Source organism: Giraffa tippelskirchi, chromosome 1 (genome assembly GCF_054371585.1).
Source record: "Giraffa tippelskirchi isolate mGirTip1 chromosome 1, T2T-mGirTip1v1.2.pri, whole genome shotgun sequence".
Classification (NCBI taxonomy): Eukaryota; Metazoa; Chordata; class Mammalia; order Artiodactyla; family Giraffidae; genus Giraffa; species Giraffa tippelskirchi.
In genome coordinates this window covers 210,552,052-210,572,798 of record NC_137275.1, presented here as the reverse complement: position 1 = coordinate 210,572,798, position 20,747 = coordinate 210,552,052, and positions in this window count along the sequence as shown.

Sequence of the window (20,747 nt, the reverse complement as noted above, 5' to 3'; positions counted from 1 at the left end):
AATGTACAGTTTCATGGGTGCTAGACTTGCCTTGTGCTGACAACTGTCCACTTCAACCACTGCCCGCATCTTGAAATACAATAGAGGTAATGTTCCCAGGGGCATTCCTCAATCAATGGAGATCAAATTGCCAACATCTGCTGAATCATCAAAAAAGCAGAATACCAGAGAAACATCTACTTCTACTTTACTGATTACACCAAAGCCTTTGTGTAGATCACAACAGACTGTGGAAACTTCTTCAAGAGATGGGAATACCAGACCACCTGACCAGCCTGAGAAATCTGTATGCAGGTCAAGAAGCAACAGTTAGAACCAGACATGGAACAACGGACTGGTTCCAAATTGGGAAAGGAATACATCAAGGCTGTATATTGTAACCCTGCTTATTTACTTACCTGCAGGGTACATCATGAGAAATGCTAGGCTGGATGAAGCACAAGCTAGAATCAAGATTGCTCAGAGAAATATTAATAACCTCAGATACGCAGACGACACCACCCTTTTAGCAGAAAGTGAAGAGGAACTAAAGAGCCTCTTGATGAGGGTAAAAGAGTATAGTGAAAAAGCTGGCTTAAAACTCAACATTCAAAAAACATAGATCATGGCATCCAGTCCCATCACTTCATGGCAAATAAATGGGGAAACAACGGAAACATGAGAGACTTTATTTTCTTGGGCTCCAAAATCACTGCAGATGGTGACAGCAGCCATGAAATTAAAAGACACTTGCTCTTTGGAAGAAAAGCTATGACCAACCTAGACAGCATATTAAAAAGCAGAGACATTACTTTGCTGACAAACGTCCACCTAGTCAAAGCTACAGTTTTTCCAATAGTCATGTATGGGTGTCAGAGTTGGACTACAAAGAAAGCTGAGTGCCAAAGAATTGATGCTTTTGAACTGTGGTGCTGGAGAAGACTCTCGAGAGTCTCTTGGACTGCAAGGAGTTCAAACCAGTCAATCCTAAAGGAAACTAGTCCTGAATATTCATTGGAAGGACTGATACTGAGGCTGAAACTCCAATAGTTTGGCCCCCTGACACAAAGAACTGACTCCTTGAAAAAGACCACAATGCTGGCAAAGATTGAAGGCCTGAGGAGGGGTAGTTGTCCCAGAAGGGGACAAGAGAGAATGAGATGGTTGGATGGCATCACCAACTCAATGCACATGAGTTTGAGCAAGCTTCAGGAGTTGGTGATGGACAGGGAAGCCTGGTGTGCTGCAGTCCGTGGGGTCCCAAAGAGTCGGACACGACTGAGCAACTGAACTGAACTGAATGTTCCCAGGGGCATCCTTCAATCAATGGAGAATGGGAGACAGTAGACAAATGCTCCAGCCTTCCATCCTTCAGGGGCTCAATTCTAGGAAGCATTCTGGATGTTTCTCAGGAGGTCTCAGTGAAATCGAGTCGTGTCCCTTAGCAAGGGCTTCCCAAGTGGCTCTAGTGGTAAAGAACCTTCCTGCCAATGCAGAAGACATAAGAAACAGGGGTTCCATTCCTGGGTTGGGAAGATCCCCTGGAGGAGGACATGACAACCTACTCCAGCATTCTTGTCTGGAGAATTCCATGGACAGAGGAGCCTGGCAGGCTACAGTCCATAGGGTCGCAAAGAGTCAGACACGACTGAAGCAACTTAGCATGCATGCACGCCCTTAGCAGTGGTTTCAAGAATGTATCCTTACAATGGATTTTACTTGTTCCCTATCTCATTCCCCATCATCTAACTCCTGCTTCCAGAAATCATCTCCAAAACACACTGTCTGCACCCCAGCCCTTGTCTTAATTTCTGATTTGAGGTGACTGAGTTGGGTAGGAGGAGCCAAACCAAGAAAACAGTTTAAGAGACTCTTGAATTTACTTCTCCAGATCATTAATCTGGGTCTCAAAAGTAATCATCCTTTCCTTAAACTCAAAATTTTAGCTAAAAAATAAAGTTATTAAGACCAAGAAAGCTATATTTTACTTGGTCCCCCTCATGCACTCTCTCTCTCATTCAGATGGACATCCATCTCCTCCAGTAGATCTATTTCACCATTTTTGCATCCTAATTGTTCAATCTGATTCTCTTCTCCTCTTTTCTGGCTGTTGGGGTCCATCAAACCTAAATGCTATTATACACTGAATTATGAGAATCTGCAAGAAGGTAAAACTGTGGGTCTGTGGTTTAAGAGTGGGATATCCACCCCTACTGAAGCTACTGAGGGAAGCTTGTCTCCTCTCTACGTTCTACCTGAACTCTTCCACCCCAGAGAGAAGACAAGATTTAGGCCAGTCATCCAACTCCCTCTCACTGTTTTGTACGATGGAGAATGAGCACACTCCCAAGAGTTGGCACTAGATTTCTTCTAACACCCTAAGCTCTCTGAAAACCAGTCTCTCCCCAGAACCAACACTCTCCTCTCCTCATCCCCGGTCTCTGATGCTCTCTCCAGTGATTGCCCATCAACTAGAAAAAGTCTCATCCAGTTCTCTCCCTGCGACCTCAGCAAAGCCTGAGGCCTTCACCCACACCAGACTGAGAGATCGTGATACCTAGCTGACTCACACCTAAGTTTACATGGAGCTAGAGGAGAAGGAACTAGAGTTATTTTCAGGTCACTATGCTGCTAGTACCCCCTTCTCTGGGTTATGCACGATAAGGAAGCCTTGAGACTATTTGAGATCGTCTAGGAAGTAAACACATTTAAACAGAGGGCTGAGGACAGGATTCAGGAGGATGAAAACATTTAGAGGACAGAGAGAGGAGGAGAACTTATCAACAATATAATTTAAATAATACAGATTTAATAAAACTGCCTTTATTACTAACAATATAAAAGGGGAGCCATCACATCAAAGCTTAAAAAGAAAACAAAAAATCACATGATCAGAAAGTGTTTGACAAAATCTAAAACCCATTCATGATTTTTTAAAAGCTTTCAATAAACTAGTAATAAAGTACTTCCTCAACTTGATTAAAAAAAAAATCTACCAAAAACCTACAGCTAATATCCCACTTAATGATAAATTCTAGGCTTTCCCACTAAGATCAGGTACAACACAAGGAACTCTCCTATCACCACTCCTTTTCAATATCATCCCAGAATCCTTGTCAATTTAAGACAATAAGAAAAAGAAATTAAAAGGTACACAGATCAGGAAGAAAAACATAAAACTGATGACATTCACAGATGACATAATCATCTGTGCAGAAAAAAAAATCTACAAAAAAATCTCCTGGAACTAATTAGTGCAGCGTACAAAGTTAATACACACAAGTCAATTGCTTTCTTACATACCAGCAATGAGCAGAAGGAACTTAAAAATACAATATAATTTACATTGGCACCCCCTAAAAATTAAAAATACTAATATGTAAATCTGACAAAATATATATATAAGATCCACATAAGGAAAAAATATATATATATAAGAGCCACATTCATTCTGATGAATGAAATCAAAGAAGAATTTAATAAGTACAGAGATATTACATGTTCACAGGTAGGAAGACTGATAATGTTAAGATGTTAGTTCTTTCCAACTTAATCTATGAATTCAAAGCAATTTCAATCACAATTCTAGCTACTTATTTTGTGGATATTGACAAACTGATCCTAAAGTTTCCAGGGAGAGGTGAAAGACCTATAGTATAGTCAACACAATATTGAAGAAGACCTCAGTTATAAGACTGACACCACTCGATATCACAACTCACTATAAATTAAGACTAATCAAAATAATGTGGCATTGATAAAAGAATAGGCAACAGAGCAATAGAACAGAATAGAGCATCCAAAAGTAGATGGGTTTAAACTTTTAGTCACTGATCTTTGATAAAGGAACAAAGACTTTTTAACTGATGGTGTTGAAACAACGAGCTATCAACATGCAAAAGGAAAAAAAAGAAAAAAAACAATCTAACCACAGACCTCACATGCTTCAAAAAAACTAACTCAAAAATGGATCACAGATTTATACTACAACATTGTCAAGTAATTAGCCTCCAGTTAAAATAAATTAATTTGAAAAAAAGAAAAAGTCAGAGTATAAATAAAAGTTAGTAAATAAGTATACTGATTCAGAATAATAAAAAAAAAATGGATCACAGATTTAAATGCAAATTGCAAACTATAAAATTCCTAGAAGAGAACATAGTAGAAAACCTAGATTACCTGGGGTATGGTATTGACTTTTTAGATACAAAGGCATGATCCACGATTAAAATAACTGATAAGCTGGACCTAATTAAAGACAAAATTAAAAATTTTTTCTTAAAAAAAACTAATGTCAAGATAAGAAGAAGACAAGTCACAGAATAGGAGAAAGTGAAAGTGAGAGTCACTCAATCATGCCCAACTCTTTGTGACCCCATGGACTGTATAGTCCATGGAATTCTCCAAGTCAGAATACTGGAGTGGGTAGCCTTTCCCTTCTCCAGGGGATCTTCCCAATCCAGCGATCAAACCCAGGTCTCCCACATTGCAGGTGGATTCTTTACCAGAGCCACAAGGGAAACCCCAGAGTAGAAGAGGTTTGCAAAGATAAATATGAAAATGACTGTTACCTGAAACACATGAAGAACACTTAAAGTTCAACAGTAAGAAAACAAACAATTCAGTTTAAAAATGGGCCGAAGACCTTAACAGGTATCTCACCAGAGAAGATATACAGATGCCAAATTTAAAAAATTAAAAGACTGTCAGCAGCATATCATCAAAGAAATGTAAATTGAAACAATGATATATCACCATACAACTATTAGAACTGTCAAATCTGGAACACTGACAACAAACGCTGTCTAAGATGTGGGGCAATAGGAACTCTCATTCAATGCTAGTAGGAAATGCAAAATGCTACTGTCAATTTGGAATACAGCTTGATGGTTTCTTACAACATTAAAACATGCTCTTCCCCTATGATTCAGCAAGTGTGTTCCTTGGTATTTACCCAAAGGAGTTGAAAGTCATGTCTATACAAAAACCTGAACATGGATGTTTACAGCAAGTTTATTCATATTGCAAAAAAATAGAAGGAATCAAGAAATCAAGATGTCTTATAGTAGCAGGATGGACAAATACAATGGAATATCATTCAAGATTAAAAAGAATTGAACTATCCAGCCATGAAATATGTGAAGGAACCTGAAGTGCACATTACTAAGTGAAGGAAGTCAATCTGAAAAGGCAACATACTGTTTGACTCCAACTATCTGATATTCTGGAAAAGGCATAACTGTAGGAATAGTTCATATATATATACATATATATACACATATGTATATATATACGTGTGTGTGTATAAATATATACACACACATATTATCAGTGGTTTCCAGGGGCTGGGAATAGAGGAAGGAATGAAAAGGTAGAGTACAGAGGATTTTTAGGGCAGTAAAATACTCTGTATGTTACTGTAGGTACATGTCATTATACATTTTTCCAAACCCATAGAATACAGGACACCAATGTGAAACTATAGATTCTGGAAGATTACAATGTGTCATGATAGGTTCATCAATTGCAAGAAACATACCACTCTAGTGGAGGAGGCTACACATGTATAGGGGCAGGGGGAATGTAGGAAATCTCTTTCCTCTCAATTTTGCTATGAAGCTAAAATTTCTCTTTTAAAAAAAAGTTTTCTAAATACAGAGGGGTAGTACTGAAAACTGTGAGCAAGGAGACCCTAGAGGACCCAGTGAGTATGGTAAGTGACTCGTCAACCTTAAAGAGTGTAAGACAGAAAAGAAGAGAAACAACATGACAACCATTAGTGAATTTAGTTCGGGTATCTTTCGTTGGGAGAAAAAACAAGTTGCAAAGGAATTATCTCATGAATTCAAGAACTGAAGAGCTCACTGGCCAAGCGACTTGGGAGACAGCCTGTGTCCACAAGAGATGAGATGGGTCCTGGAGAGGCAATTTAGACATTTTGCTACACTCAGTGAATACCAGCATGCCTCATTTTATTGCACTTCACAAATACTGAATTTTTTTTTTTTTTTTTTTTTTTTACTAATTGAAGATTTGTGGCAATCCTCAGTCAGAGTCAAGCCTGACTTTGTGCCATTTTTCTAACAGACTTTGCTTAGTTCATATCTCCCTGTGACATGCTTTGGAAATTCTCACAATATTTCAGACTTTTCCTTACTACCATATTTGCTTTGGTGATCTGTGATCACTGATCTTTGATGTTAGCACAGAGAAATCCTGATAAAGTTGGGAAGCCAAAGACAGGAAGAAAGGTATATCCCCAAGGCTCTCACGATTACCAGGAAAACTAGACAGAGTCCTTGGTTGCGTAGTAGGGAAACAGTTTGGATAGAATTCTAACTTCTATAAGAAGTCTGAAGACCTAGTACTTCCTATATGGGATACATGATATTTTACATCTATTAAACTCTTATTACAGGTCTTGCAAAAGTGCCTTCTCCATAGCTCAGAGAATCACAGGAGACCTTGGAAAAAACAAACATGCTATCCAAAAATATCCATGAAAATATTTACTTGGATTAATTTGCAAAAATGTGGATGGCCAGGCATGCTACTTAAATAATATGTATACTTAGAGAACTTGCCAGTTTGAATCACCTTCACTTTTCTGCTTTAATGCAATTTTTAAAACAGTGCTGCGTGAAAGGTAGGGCAGGTATCATTAATAACACCATTTTATAAGGAAGAGGATGCAAGGAAATTAAGGCTTACAGAAGTTAAAGGACGCACTCCAGATGGCATGCTAAGTGACAGAACTGAGACCAAGACCCAGGGCTGGTACTGCGCTACTGAGGAAGGCCTGGAAGGAAGGGTAATGACTTGTAATTGAAATGTCTACCAGGAGTGCGATGAGCTCGTGTGGGTAACGGCTGCCCCGACTCGGGCTGGGCCGGCAGCAGGCCAAGAGCAGCCTGTTTCCCAGGCATTTCTTCACTTGTTCAAGAGATCATGAAAATTAAATTGGGCTATAACCAGGCCTTAATTCCCCACCCTTGATGTGAGGAGCCATATTTATCTCATTAGCCTAGGTCATAAACTCCAGCAGGAGGGAGAAGAGGAGGCAGAGGATAAAAGGCAGGAAGGCAAAGGAGACAACTGTCTGAAGAGAAAGCGCAAGGGAGGGAGGTGTGGGGAGTGAGGGGCAGGCATACCTCCTTAGACGAGGTGCATCCTCTACCTGGCAGAAGCACATTACATTTTAAGTTCATGGAGCTCTAAACAAGAGTGTGTGCGCTCTCATTTAGTCCTCATTATCTTTTGGGGAGGCAGACAAGGCAGAGACAACCAACCCCATTTTACCAGAGAAGGGAGGAGGCTCTGAGAAATTGAGAGACTTATCAAGCGGTAGACCCAGGGCCAATGAAATCTGTGGTTTTTGACTCCTACTCTGCAGGCCACTGTCAAAATCCCCTTGAGGAATGCAGGGGCAAAGGGCAGAGCTCCAGTGTTCTTTTGAACATATCATGCTACCTCTTTTGTACCTTTCAAAATACAGAAATACATTAAATGAGGATTTCTATTCCCCGGTAGGTCAGTGGTAAAGAATCCGTCTGCAATGCAGGAGACACAGGAGATGCGGGTTTGATCTCTGGGTTGGGAAGATCCCCTGGAGAAGGAAGTGGCAACCCACTCCAGTATACAAGCCTGGGAAATCCCATGGACAGAGAAGTCTGGCAGGCTACACAGTATGGGTTTGCAAAAGAGTTGGATACAACTTAGTGACTAAACGAACATTCTATATAGCAGTCAGGGGTTGATTATGAAAGTTTTATCACCAAATATTTAAAAAGCCAATAGAATGTCCCTCTTCTTCAGCTATATTGGAATATGAATGAATCACCTATTGATTAAGCTAGTGCATCAAGAGTGGGAACTGGAATTATTTTTGTTTAGTTTATGGAGAGCTGCACCATAATGGTGTGGATTAGAGACATTTGATCTAAATTAAGCATGAAAGTCTTAACTTAAAATTACATCTCTTGGATGCTTGCCTTCCATATACAAGAAATATAGCAATCAACAATCTCCAAAGAATCAGAGAGCCAGAATAGATACACTTTTACAAAAGTAGTGAGATCCTGTACAATGATATAGGCTGTCAAACCAGAAAAGCCAGGTTCAAATCCAGTCTCTACCACTTAATATGAATAATACAATAATTAAGAAAATAGTTCTGCTATATACTGAAAGTAATGCAGCATTTGCTGTGACTTTTTGTTTGCGATGAAAAGAGACTGGCCCATGTTCATAATACTGAACCTTCAAAGAAAAATCAGTTTGTAAATATGTGGTCAAGTAAAATTTTGGATTCTCAAGAAAAAAAAAATCTTTCAATAATTAGAGGGTCGATGACAACCTTCATGACTGGCAGAATTTCCATGTATCTTTATAAGGAAATAAATGGCCTCTTGCAGAGTAAATACAAAGTTGCTTAGGCCCTGCAGCCCCTTCTTGGGTGAATCACAAAGGGTTAAAGAAAGCAACTCTACCTCCTGACACCTGAGACAGGTGACTCTCCATCAACTGAACTAGAACTAGACTGCTAAGAGCCAAGCCTCTATTAGTCCTTCGGAAACTCAAGTGTTCCTGCTTCTGTCCCTGGAAGAATTATTTTTGGAGTAGAATAGCATAATAGTTCTAGAGTCAGAATGTCTGGATGTGAACCCCAACTACTCATAGCTGACAGATGCAAGACTGAAGTCAAAGATATATATATGCTGCTGCTGCTGCTGCTGCTAAGCCGTTTCAGTTGTGTCCGACTCTGTGCAACCCCATAGACGGCAGCCCACCAAGCTCCGCCATCCCTGGGATTCTCCAGGCAAGAATACTGGAGTGGGTTGCCATTTCCTTCTCCAGTGCATGAAAGGGAAAAGTGAAAGTGAAGTCACTCAGTCGTGTGCGACTCTTAGCGACCGCATGGACTGCAGCCCACCAGGCTCCTGTGTCCATGGGATTTTCCAGGCAAGAGTACTGGAGTGGGGTGCCATTGCCTTCTCCGAAGATATATATATATAATATACATTTTATATAGATACACATATAAAAATGCATTTGATCCTGTTAACAGTCCTATGAAGTAGATACTTGAGTTATTCCCATTTTAAGAGTGAGGAAACTGAGGCACAGAAAAGTTGAGCAACTTGCTCAGGATCACATAGAAAGCACCGGTGCTAGAATCCAACCCAGGCAACCCGGCTCCACGCTTCTCTCTCTCAAGGTCAATCACTTACTAGCTGTGGGGCTCTGAACAAGGTACCCAGTCTCTCTATGCCTCCCTTGCTAAATGGTGATCATCATAGATCACTAAAGTATTGCAAACTTGTACGGCTGTTAAAAACAAACTAAGAAAGGTAACTCCCAAATTTTTCTCAGCGCAGCAACTGGCACATGGCAAATGCTAAACAACGACTACGTGTTATTTACAACACTGTCTCCTTGGTGAGGTCAGGGACTGCATTTTATTCATTTATCCACACTTGCTGACAAGCAAGTCATTTAACCTCTCTGAGACTTCATTTCTTCATCTGTAAAATGGGATGATATTAATGTCACAAAGTTATCTTGGCACATAAATGAAACTCAGAAACTAGTTGATGAATTAGTGGGATCTCTTTATGTAGTACCTAACATAGTTCCACATAAAAATAGGTACTGCAATAAAAACTCCTTGATCATAGCCATCCATAATGTAAAAATCATAATACTGCCGCCTCTGCCTCCCTCGGGATCTGTGAGGATAAATGAGACAATCTTTAGGAGAGAGATTGTTAGGAGAAAGGTGCTTTATAAATCTAAGGGGTTGCTATTAATGATCACCATCATCATAATAAATTTGATATTGGAGAAATCATAACTCACCATGCATGACTCCTCCAGGGAAGCCTATGAAGGCCTCCTTCAATGACACAGTGGCAACTGGTGCCTAAGGCTGTGATTCTATGGGAAATGAGAGGGAAGATAGTGATGACAGAGAAACCAGAAAGGTATTCGAGCTGGCCATTTAGAGAGGGTCTTCCCTTCCACGTCCTCCTGCCCCACCAGCCACCACATCTCTCACCACATAGCACCAATACTTAGGTTCTCGTCTTCTAATTCCCAGGCCTGGGAACACAAATGTGTCCATACAGCCAGAGCCCAACAGACGCTTGGAGACACTCCCTATAGGAAAGTCTCAGAGAATCAGACAAGTTGGACAGAGTGTTTCCTTATGGCAGTCCAATATAACGTTATCTCAGATGGTAAAGTGTCTGCCCGCAGTGTGGGAGAGCTGGGTTCGATCCCCAGGTCGGGAAGATCCCCTGGAGAAGGAAATGGCAACCCACTCCAGTACTCTTGCCTAGAAAATTCCATGGATGGAGCAGCCTGGTGGGCTACAGTCCATGGGGTCGCAAAGAGTCGGACACGACTGAGCGACTTCACTTTCACTTTCTTCTTGGGAGACTGTTGTACTCCAAAGGCAAAACACTGGCCCAGATGAGAGAGATGAAGTTAAGACAAAACTAGCATCACATCATAGTGATTGAGAACAGACAGGTCGGGACAGGAATTCAGTTGCTTAGACACATGTGACAAACCTCTCTGAGTCTGTTTCCAGTAAAACAGAAGTATCTCTGAGGGGACTTGTAACATTTAAAGGAAACAGTGTCCATGATGTGTCTAGCACAGCAACTGACACACACAATGCCCTCAGATAATGACAGCAATCACCACTGTAGTTGCTGTTAAAATTTGTATTTCGATTATTCAAAGGAAGACTGTGGAGCAAAGCTAGGCCAGTATCAGGAGAAAGGAGCAGGACAGATGGTAGATCAGATGAAGGGTCTTTCCTGTATGTTTCATAATCTGGTCATCAGTATACAGAGTATGGGTGGGTCGATGGTGTCTTTAAAGGAACTGCACCAGGCTGAACAAACTTCCTGAATTCAGGACACACTGACATGGAAACCAGACACAAACATATTCACTTACAGATTCAGGTTTCCATTCTTAGTAACCACGCCACAGCAAGTAACCCAATTAGCTATGGGAAGATGACTTGGTAAGCTTGAGACAATAGGAAATTAGGAGGTTCAGTAGGGTATTTATCCAGGTATGTCAAAGCTAAATAGGCTCTCTCGCACAGTAGACTCCACCTTCTAAGTGGTCTGAATACTTGACATTAATGTCAAGTACACAACATTCAGATACTTCTGTTTTACTGGAAACAGAGCCTCAGAGAGGTTGCCATGTGAGACTAAGCAGGGCAGTGGTATTCCTGTCCAGATCTGTATGCTCCTGGCCATTACACTGCCCTGCTACCAAATGTAATGTCTCCTTCTGATGGATGTACAGAACTAAAGTCTTACTCCCCTTTCCCCAAAGCCCACACAGAACACTTTCCTCTATGAAGTAAAGGTTTTGAAGTCAACCAAGCCTGCTCCATCACTGACAAGCTGTGTAACTTTGTAACATAACTCAATTTCTCTGAACCTCAGTTTGTTGATCCATAAAGTAGGGTCAACAAAGGTCCATATAGTCAAAGCTATGGTTTTTCCAGTAGTTACATATGGATGTGAAAGTTGGACCATAAAGAAAGCTGAGCACTGAAGGATTGATGTTTTTTGAAATGTGGTGTTGGAGAAGACTCTTGAGAGTCCCTTGGACAGCAAGGAGATCAAACCAGTCCATCCTAAAGTAAATCAGTCCTGAATATTCATTGGAAAGACTGATGCTGAAGCTGAAACTCCAATACCCTGGCCACCTGATATGAAGAATTGACTCACTTGGAAAAGACCCTGTTGCTGGGAAAGATTGAAGGCAGGAGGAGAAGGGGATAAGAGAGGATGAGATGGTTGGATGGCCTCACCGACTCAATGAACATGACTTTGAGCAAGCTCCGGGAGTTGGTGGTGGACAGGGAAGCCTGGTGTGCTGCAGTCCATGGGGTCACAAAGAGTGACCGAAATGAACTGAAAGTAGGGCCAACAGCCTATTTCATAGGCTGTGATGATACTTAGCAAGAACGTACTCAGCACAGCACTTGTGCGATTGTTGTTAAATTAATAGTGGCTACTACTTTAATTCTATTAAGCCAACTGTTTCTAGGTCTTCCCTGGAGGCTCAGTGGTAAAGAATACACCTGCCACTTGCAGGAGACGCAGCTTCAATCCCTGGGTCTGGAAGATCCCCTGGAGAAGGAAATGGCAACTCACTCCAGTATTCTTCCTGGGAACACCTAGGGACAGATGAGTCTGGCGGGCTATAGTCTATGGGGTTGCAAAAGAGCCAGACCCAGTGACTAAACAACAACAAAGTCCTAAAGGTAAATGCTAAACAGACCGTTTGAATCTATAACTGCCCTGTGTCCACTTGCAGGTCCACTCAATCACACAAGTATAGAACATCTCAGGAGCTGACCGAATCTGATGATGGTTCAATTGACTGAATCTTTGCTGATTTCTGGATACTTTACCTTCAGAGGGCCATCTCATTATCTACTTCTGAGGACATCTAACAGTAGCTAATGTGCACAGGGAAAAGAAGAGGAATTCTGAAGGGCCAGAGGAATCCAAAGGACTAAATATTCTGCCAACACCAAACAGCTCTGGACCTCGTAACGTGCAGCCATTTCTATTTTTCTGCCCGGAACATTTTATTCTTCTCTGAGACCAGCCTTACTCCCCAGGGACAGTTTCTTCCCCTTGCTACTACTTAGTGAAGCAGCTGGCATTAATTCGATGTTACTGGGATCAGCTACAGTGATGTCACATTTTACTCTGGGCCATTCTTAATTTACTATAAAATCTCAGGATAAAATGAGCCAGACAGCACTTCCCCCAATGTCTTCAAACAGGCACTTTCTTTCTTTCCAAATGCATGCACGAGCCCTGTTCAACGAAGAAACACATTAACAGCAACCTCTCTATTCCCTCTAGGTTACTTGCAAGTCTTCTTGTGTTTTTAATCTTCACCAAGCTCCAAAACCAACCATGCTGAGTGATGTGAATACCAGGTTTCTCATTTCAGTAAGGAGAGGGCTGGATTGGAGTCTGAGAAGATTAATAAAAAGGGGGAAAAAATATCCACTCTCAGAAGAAAACCACCAGTTTGAAAAATATGTAGATTGTGATAAAGATTAAGAAAAAAAATAGGAAGATGTAAAATATTCCCATTTTATCTAGAATGGTGGAAAAACTCCAATACAAGTGGAGCAGTGCTGATCTGCTCTTTAGTAATATGAGAGATAAGGAATAGCGACCCAAAATGAAGAGGGTATCTTCAGCCAAGTACGAGGCTAGGGGCTTGAGATGAGGGTCACACAGGGAAAGGGGCTGCTGATTTAAGTGGTGTGGGCAACTGGAGAAGCTACTGCTTAAAGCAGTAACCAAAGTTGTGTATTTGGGATACAAGCAAAAGAATATTATTATGGCGGAGAAAAGTCATCTCTTGCGAATTGTCTTGAATCATGTGGTGGGGAGCGAGAGAGGCTCACCACACATGACATTTAGAATTGCAATTTCTAAGCAGAGTGCCATGTCTGATATATCATTTATTGTCTCTGCGACCATCCTTGCAAAGCTGCGTTAAGGACAGAGGCGAACCTCACTTCCCTCAGTCTCCATTTTCATGTTGATTTGGAGGACATTTATTTTCCCTTTGCAACAGAATCGTATTTTTCCCCTTCTCCAAAGGTTTAGTTCATCAGTAAATATTCAGGTCTAGGAGGCGATTTTCTTTTCTCTTTGTGCATGATTTGTCTCTCTCTGGAGCTGAGTCCCTTTGGTTGAAAGCAAGAATATATACAAATAAAGGGCACAGGTGAAGAGAGAGAGTGGGTGGATGAGGGAGTGAAGGTTTCTTCAGTTTGTGATGGAAATGTGCACTTGAGTCTTCCCGTTTTAGCTCCATTTACAGGAAGGAGGAAACAATGCACAACCGATCGGGTATCAGATCCTGCTGGCTTAGAAGGTTCAAAAGGCAGTTTCGATTACTACGCAGGGTATACCTCCTTCCTGCTGAAAAACATTATGCCTACGCGCAGATTCTGGGGGTCGCTCTTTAAAAATGAAGTTTGCACTTCATCCTCCCTGCATTTCAGGTGGAAATGAAGCGATTCCAGAAACAGATACTCCAATTTCACAGATTTAGTGAAGTTTCAAACTGGAAGGGACTGATACACCCATTTTTTTTTTTCTTGGTAACTAGAGAAACTGAAGTTTTTGAAGGTAACTGACTTGGTCAAGATGACATTCTCACAAGTGACTATAGATGTAATTTATGTGTTTTCTGCAGCACTTTAAAATTACTATTTTGTTGCACATATACTGAGAATCTCACATTTAGCTCAGGGTCTTTGCCCAGCACTGGAGGTACCTGGAAGTACCACGCAGCCTTTCCTTACCAAGGTCAACCTCCCTGGGGCTCTGTGAAGGTGTAGGAGCAGGTGAAACTGCCCTTGCAAAGCCCACGCATTCTGGGGGAAAACGCTTCTCTGTTCTCACTATTCTGCATCCTTATACAAAGGCATTCATCACTCCCTCTCTCCTTCCTGTAACTCCCCCAATAAGCTGAGGCATCTGAATACAATAGCTAGCAAAATCTGTTGTCCTCAAGCAACTTCTGCTTCTAGTCCTGCAGCTAAACCTCTGCAGAAAATAGGTCACAAGACACAATTAAAATCTCAGCAAATTATCCTGCCACACTTGCTTTGTATACGCCAGGCCCTGGGGCTTTGTTCATGCTTTGCCTTCCACCAGGAACCTTCTTCCCCTTCTCCCCAAGCTATCCAAGTTTTGTTTTCCCTCCAACATCGGGAAGCCCTCCTTGACCTCTTCACAGAATGCCCGAGGCCTTCTCTGTCTCTGTCAATGGCTTTAGCTATTTTATTTCCTGTCTCTGGCCTATGTGACTTTTTTCTTCAATCAGGTTGTTAGTTCCCGGGTGGCTCTACGGTATCCCCAAATTACCTAATAAACCAGTCACGTGCCTCGAAGTGAGGTTTGGATTTGAATCCTGAGCAAATTATTTTCCCTCTTTGTGACAGCATAATAACCACAGAATGTGGCTGGTAGTATTTTTTCCTCAATGGCTTTATTATAACTTTCTTGTTTGTCTTCTGACTATATCAGTGATACATTGATATTGTAAAAAATCCAAAAACTACACAGTACTATAAACAAAATGTAAAGGTCACATGAATTCCATCTTCTTGGTGTAAGCACCATTAACATTTTCTTGGCCATCTTTCATATATTTTTTTCTATGACTCACTACAAAGGTGTGTGTGTGTGTGTATATATATGATTTGACATTTCATATAAATGGGCTTATTTCATATATACTGGCTTTTTAAAATGGAGAATATGGATCGTATGCAAAAGCGTCAAGCAACATTATTTAAACAAAAAATATAGCTGAATCTGAGCTCCCATAGCTTTCCTGTAGAATGTGGAGAATAAAGGAAAGCTGAAGTTGTCCCATAGACCATTTTCCTGTGTCTAGGGGGGACATCACTGAAACTATCGCACTTACATTAGCTTGGGGCCCAAAGTATGTGGCACAAAGGACAAAGGAACATTTTAATTGGAAATCCTATGACACTAACATCAGATTTCTTCAGCCTAGAGCAGCTTTCAGACTTGGCCTGTATTCTCAGTTTACCAGCTAGAAGCACGGAATGGGATGGACATAGCCTTACCCCTGGAGCAAAATGGTTACCAAAGTTAAGACGAACCAGACTACACTGATGTGTATCTTCCCTGGAGATCTTATCGAAAAGACTCCAGCTTTAGAGCTCAGGGAAGAAACTAACCTCTCTTATCTTAAATGATCTTGTTTTCATTTAGGCCTCTTGTTTCCTCTTGTTCAACTCCTGGTGAGGGAGAAAACACACATACACACAACACACAGACACACACACACACACACCTTTCTGCAGGTCTAAAAATTTTGATGTCCCTTCCTTCCCAGGCCCTTTAATCACCCTGGTGGCTGGGTTCTGCATAACCCTACACTATCTACATCCTTTCCAGTTGGATATAAACTCCCTCTCTTCCTGTCTTCAAATGAACTGAAAAAGACAAATATGTTACAACTCAGATCACTCCTTCTCAGAAAATGAGAAATTAACATATTGATTAGTAACAATGTTAACATTTACATTAAAAAAAACTAAGAGAGCCATCTCCTTTTAGTAGTCTTCAGTTCAGTTCAGTCCCTCAGTCATGTCTCTTTGTGACCCCATGGACTGCAGCATGCCAGGCTTCCCTGTCCATCACCAACTACCAGAGCTTACTCAAACTCATGTCCATCGAGTCGGTGATGCCATCCAACCATCTCATCCTCCTCTGTCATCCCCTTCTCCTCCCGCTTTCAATCTTTCCCAGCATCAGGGTCTTTTCCAGTGAGTCAATTTTTTGCATCAGGTGGCCAAAGTATTGGAGTTTCAGCTTCGGTATCAGTCCTTCCAATGAAGGACTGATTTCCTTTAGGATTGACTGGTTGGATCTTGGTTGACCAGTTGGATTGACTGGTCTTCACTGAAAGTTAAATCCAGATTTATGAGGAATTCTGTTTTCAGATAAGCAAATGTGCTAATGGGATTTTCTGCACTCAGTGACAACATCCACTCTCTGGGCAGTGGCCAGCAAGCTACCCACAGTTTTTTCTGTCCTGTGCAAAGAGGCTTGAGTCTGGGTGTGAGTCAGACAATCCATCATCAGCCATTTATGTCATCACAAGTCTGACTAATAGATTATAAACATTTCTTCTTCTGTCAGCAAATCAGCTGGAATACAAGGCCTGCCACGACACAAAGCAATCCTGCTGTCCTATTCACAGACGCGTAGGTTGTGACCACCTCCCGGCAGGTATGTGCTGGCAACAGAAACACACTGATCAGCCAGATGGCCATGGACTGTCAGCAGCCTCATGGAAGAGCCAGACATCCAGGGCTAGAACCTTAAATTTCTCATGCTATCCTCTTTTCTGCAAGGCATGTATCACTATTTGAGATTAAATGATTTATTTACTTGTTGTCTGTAACTTCCACTACATGGTAAAAGAGGTCCCTTGCTCATCGCTAAAATGAACTCCCTCACCTCCTTCTCATCTCTCCCCCCCCCACTTCCTCAATGAGAAATAGATCAAACTGCAAAGTCTCCAACACACACCCGCCTTCCTTTTCTGCCTCTGTTAATTGCTTTTTTCATCTTCCGACATATTATGCAATTACCTATGATAAATATCATTTGTTTATCTCCCCTGCCCTTTGAGAATGAAGGGTCCATGGGGATTGAAATCCTTGTCTGGAACCTGGAAGAATTACTGGATTACAGCAAGTGTTCAATAAATATTTACTGAATAAATGAAAATAAATCATTCATTTTATTCTTAGCTCCTGTAACAGTGCCTGGCACAAAAGAACTGCTCAATGACTGTTGAATGTATTGCTTTCTTATGTAAGCCACTGAGTTTATAAGTACTTTCTCCAGTGTCCAAGTACTTGCCCATCTAAAGGCCCTTCACTCATTTTTTTCCTCTGTCTGTAGTTAATAGCATCTTATAGGAAATAAATGAATGTCTGACAAACTAACTAACCAACTAACAAATAATTGGATTGATCATATTCAATGTTCAGTGCACAGTGACTGACATTCAGGCCTGACACTCTTTTGACTCCCCCATCAGCAGCAGCACTAACCTATCCCTACTGCATTTCAATTCAACAAACACTTCCTGAATACCTATTGTATTCATTCTGTGAGATTCTGAGTGGGACAGTCAACAACAACAAACTAACAACTGCTTACTGAGCACTCACTTGGTGCCATGTGTCATGCTAAGAACTTCACATGCATGATCCCATTTAATCCTCATCATAACAACAGGAGGCAGGGATTACTGTTACGCCCACCTTACAGACAGAGCAACTGAAACCTCTGGAGGTACCTTGTCCAAAGTCTGGTAGACAGGCAGCCAAGACCTGGATCCTCACCCAGACACTACCAGCCCAGAGCGCATACTATTTTAAGTTTGAGAATGACCTAAAGAGGAACCATCAGAAGAAGTGTGTTTTTTCAAAGAAAACTGGATATATCGAGGGAGGTTAAAAAACTTCTTTTTTCAAAAGCTCTGAATCTCTCATCTTTGGGTCCCCCCAAAACTACCACAGACTAGAGCACACAGCAGACAAGGAATACATTTTACCTAAACCAAAATGACACTAAGAGATAAAAAGAGTCAAAACTATGAAAGAGAAACATGATTTATACTTGGAAAAAACTGAGAACAATCCAAAACTGAAACAGTTGAATCAAGAATATGTAGGATTCAAGGAACTTCCCTAGCAGTCTAGTAGTTAAGACTTTGCCTTCCAAGTGCAGAGGGTGTGGGTTCAACTCCTGGTTGGGACTGAACTAATACTCCACATGCCTTGCAGCTTAAAAAAAAAAAAAAGAACATAAACAACAGAGGCAATATTGTAACAAATTCAATAAAGACTTTTAAAATGGTCCATATCAAAAAAAAAAAATCTTTAAAAAAATAAGAATCATAGGATTCTAAAAGACTGAGAAGACAGCCATTCTTAGTGGAGAGTGTATTGGTCATCTACTGCCACATAACAAATGTAGTAGATGCAAAACTTAGTAGATTAAAACAAAAATAAACCTTTACTGTCCTTATGGTTTCTGTGGGTTTGGCATTCAGCAGCTGCTTTGCTGGGTGATTTCAATTTGGGACCTCACATGAGGTTGCCGTTAAGATCTTGGCTGGGGCTGCAGTCATTTGAAGCGTTGACTGGCAAAAAGATTCTCCTTCAAGGTGAGAAACACATGGCTGGGAATTTGGGGCTGGTCGTTGGTGGAAGTCTCCACTCCTCCCTGCAAGGGCCTCTCCATAGGCTGCTTGGATGTCTTCAACAACACGGTGACTCGTTTTCCACAGAGCAAGGGAGGGATTCGCGAGAGAAAGAGAGTGAGATCCAGGCAGAAGCTCTTCTTTAATGACATAACCTTGGAAGTCATATAGCAACACTTCTGCCAAACACTAATGTCAGAGGCAATTCATTAGAGGGAGAATTAGGCTCTACTATTTGAAGGGAGAAGTGTCAAGAGTTTGCAGACATATTTTAAAACCACTAGAGAGGCAGCCCATAGAGAAGTATAGGGAAGATTCTAGAATGACAAGTTTTCCAATGTCCCAGTTAATGAACTTCTATAATCTGGCGACCTCTAATTTTTGTAATTTTCACATCTCTCCATCTATTTCTCATACTTTGATCCTTTGGTCTTTGTCATTTTTCAGAGAGAATATTTTAGCATTTCTTGTCCAGCTCATCCATTACCCCACTACATTTAAATATCATTCTATTCCATGAGTTTAGCACTGGAAATACAAAAGTGTAAAAGAAACAACCCTTGTTCTCAAGAAGTTTGTCAATCCATTTCACAATCACATAATGTGTGCTCAGTCACTCAATTGTGTCTGACTCTTTGTGGCCCCATGGAGTGCAGTCTGCCAGGTTCCTCTGTGCATGGAATTTTCCAGGCAAGAATATGGGAGCAGGTTGCCATTCCCTACTAGAAGGGATCTTTCCAAGGGTATTTAACCAGTGTCTCTGTGTCAGTAGGCAAATTCTTTACCACTAGTGCCACCTGAGAAGCCCAGTCCACATTATAAGCACATGCAATATACCAAGGGCCATAAGAGAGTTATGACTGAAGTGCATGGTAATACAGAAGAAAGAATTTTCTTGTGAGAGGAACCTTATTGGCCTCCTAAGGAGCTTGCACTTCATCTTCTATGTAATAAAGGATTTTAAGCAGGTATGTTCCAAGATTCAGATCAGTATTTTAGAAGGACAATTTTGAGGACAGAATTGGTGGAAGTTATGTGAGCAATGGTATGTGAAATGGAGAGGACAAAATATACTTCAGAGATGTTTATTAGAATTGACAGGGCCTAGTGATTAATTACACATGCAGAAAAAAGATTGGAAGTAAATTCTAGATTTCTGGAAGGCATATGATGACCTCATTATCTAAGATAGGAAATATAGGAAGGGGGTCCAGCTGTTTTATGGGGGAAAGAATGAAATAAATTCATCTTTAAACATAATGAGTCTGCATTGATTTTAGTTATATTGATAAAAGAAATATGCAATCCAAATTCCAGGAGAGAAGTCCCAGCTGAAAATAAAAACTTTGGAATTACTATCATTCAGTACTACTGCACTAGTTAAACTTATAGTATGAAGGGAGATCATCTAAAGTGCTTATGATGTAGAAAAGGCAGCCATGAATGGGACCTCTGGGGATACCAATATATAAAGGGTAGTGGAGAAAGAAAAGACATTAAAAACAGTGAAAAGGAGACTCTAAAAGAGGAGGAAGACTTTCAAGAGATTTCAGAGTCATAAAATACACAGAAGGAAAGATTTTCAAGGAGAGAGGTTCAAAAGAGGCAAAAAAAATGTGGAGACACCAAATTAGAGGCAGACTGAAAATTATACTTCACATTTGTCAATTAGGAGATTATTAATCACATCAATGTTTCAGCAGGGTGATGTAGGATGGAATGCAGCTGCAATAACTTGAGGGGTGAACGAGAGGTGAGGGAGTGAACACGAGGATAGACCACTTTCACCAAAAGTTTCAAAGTGAAGAACAGCAAAGACATTGAGCGTTATTACTTTGAAGTGAGAACGTGAAGAATCCATACACTTCCATTCCATTCCATTGTGTGTGTGTGTATATATGTGTGTGTCTGCACATGCACGCGCTCCGTCA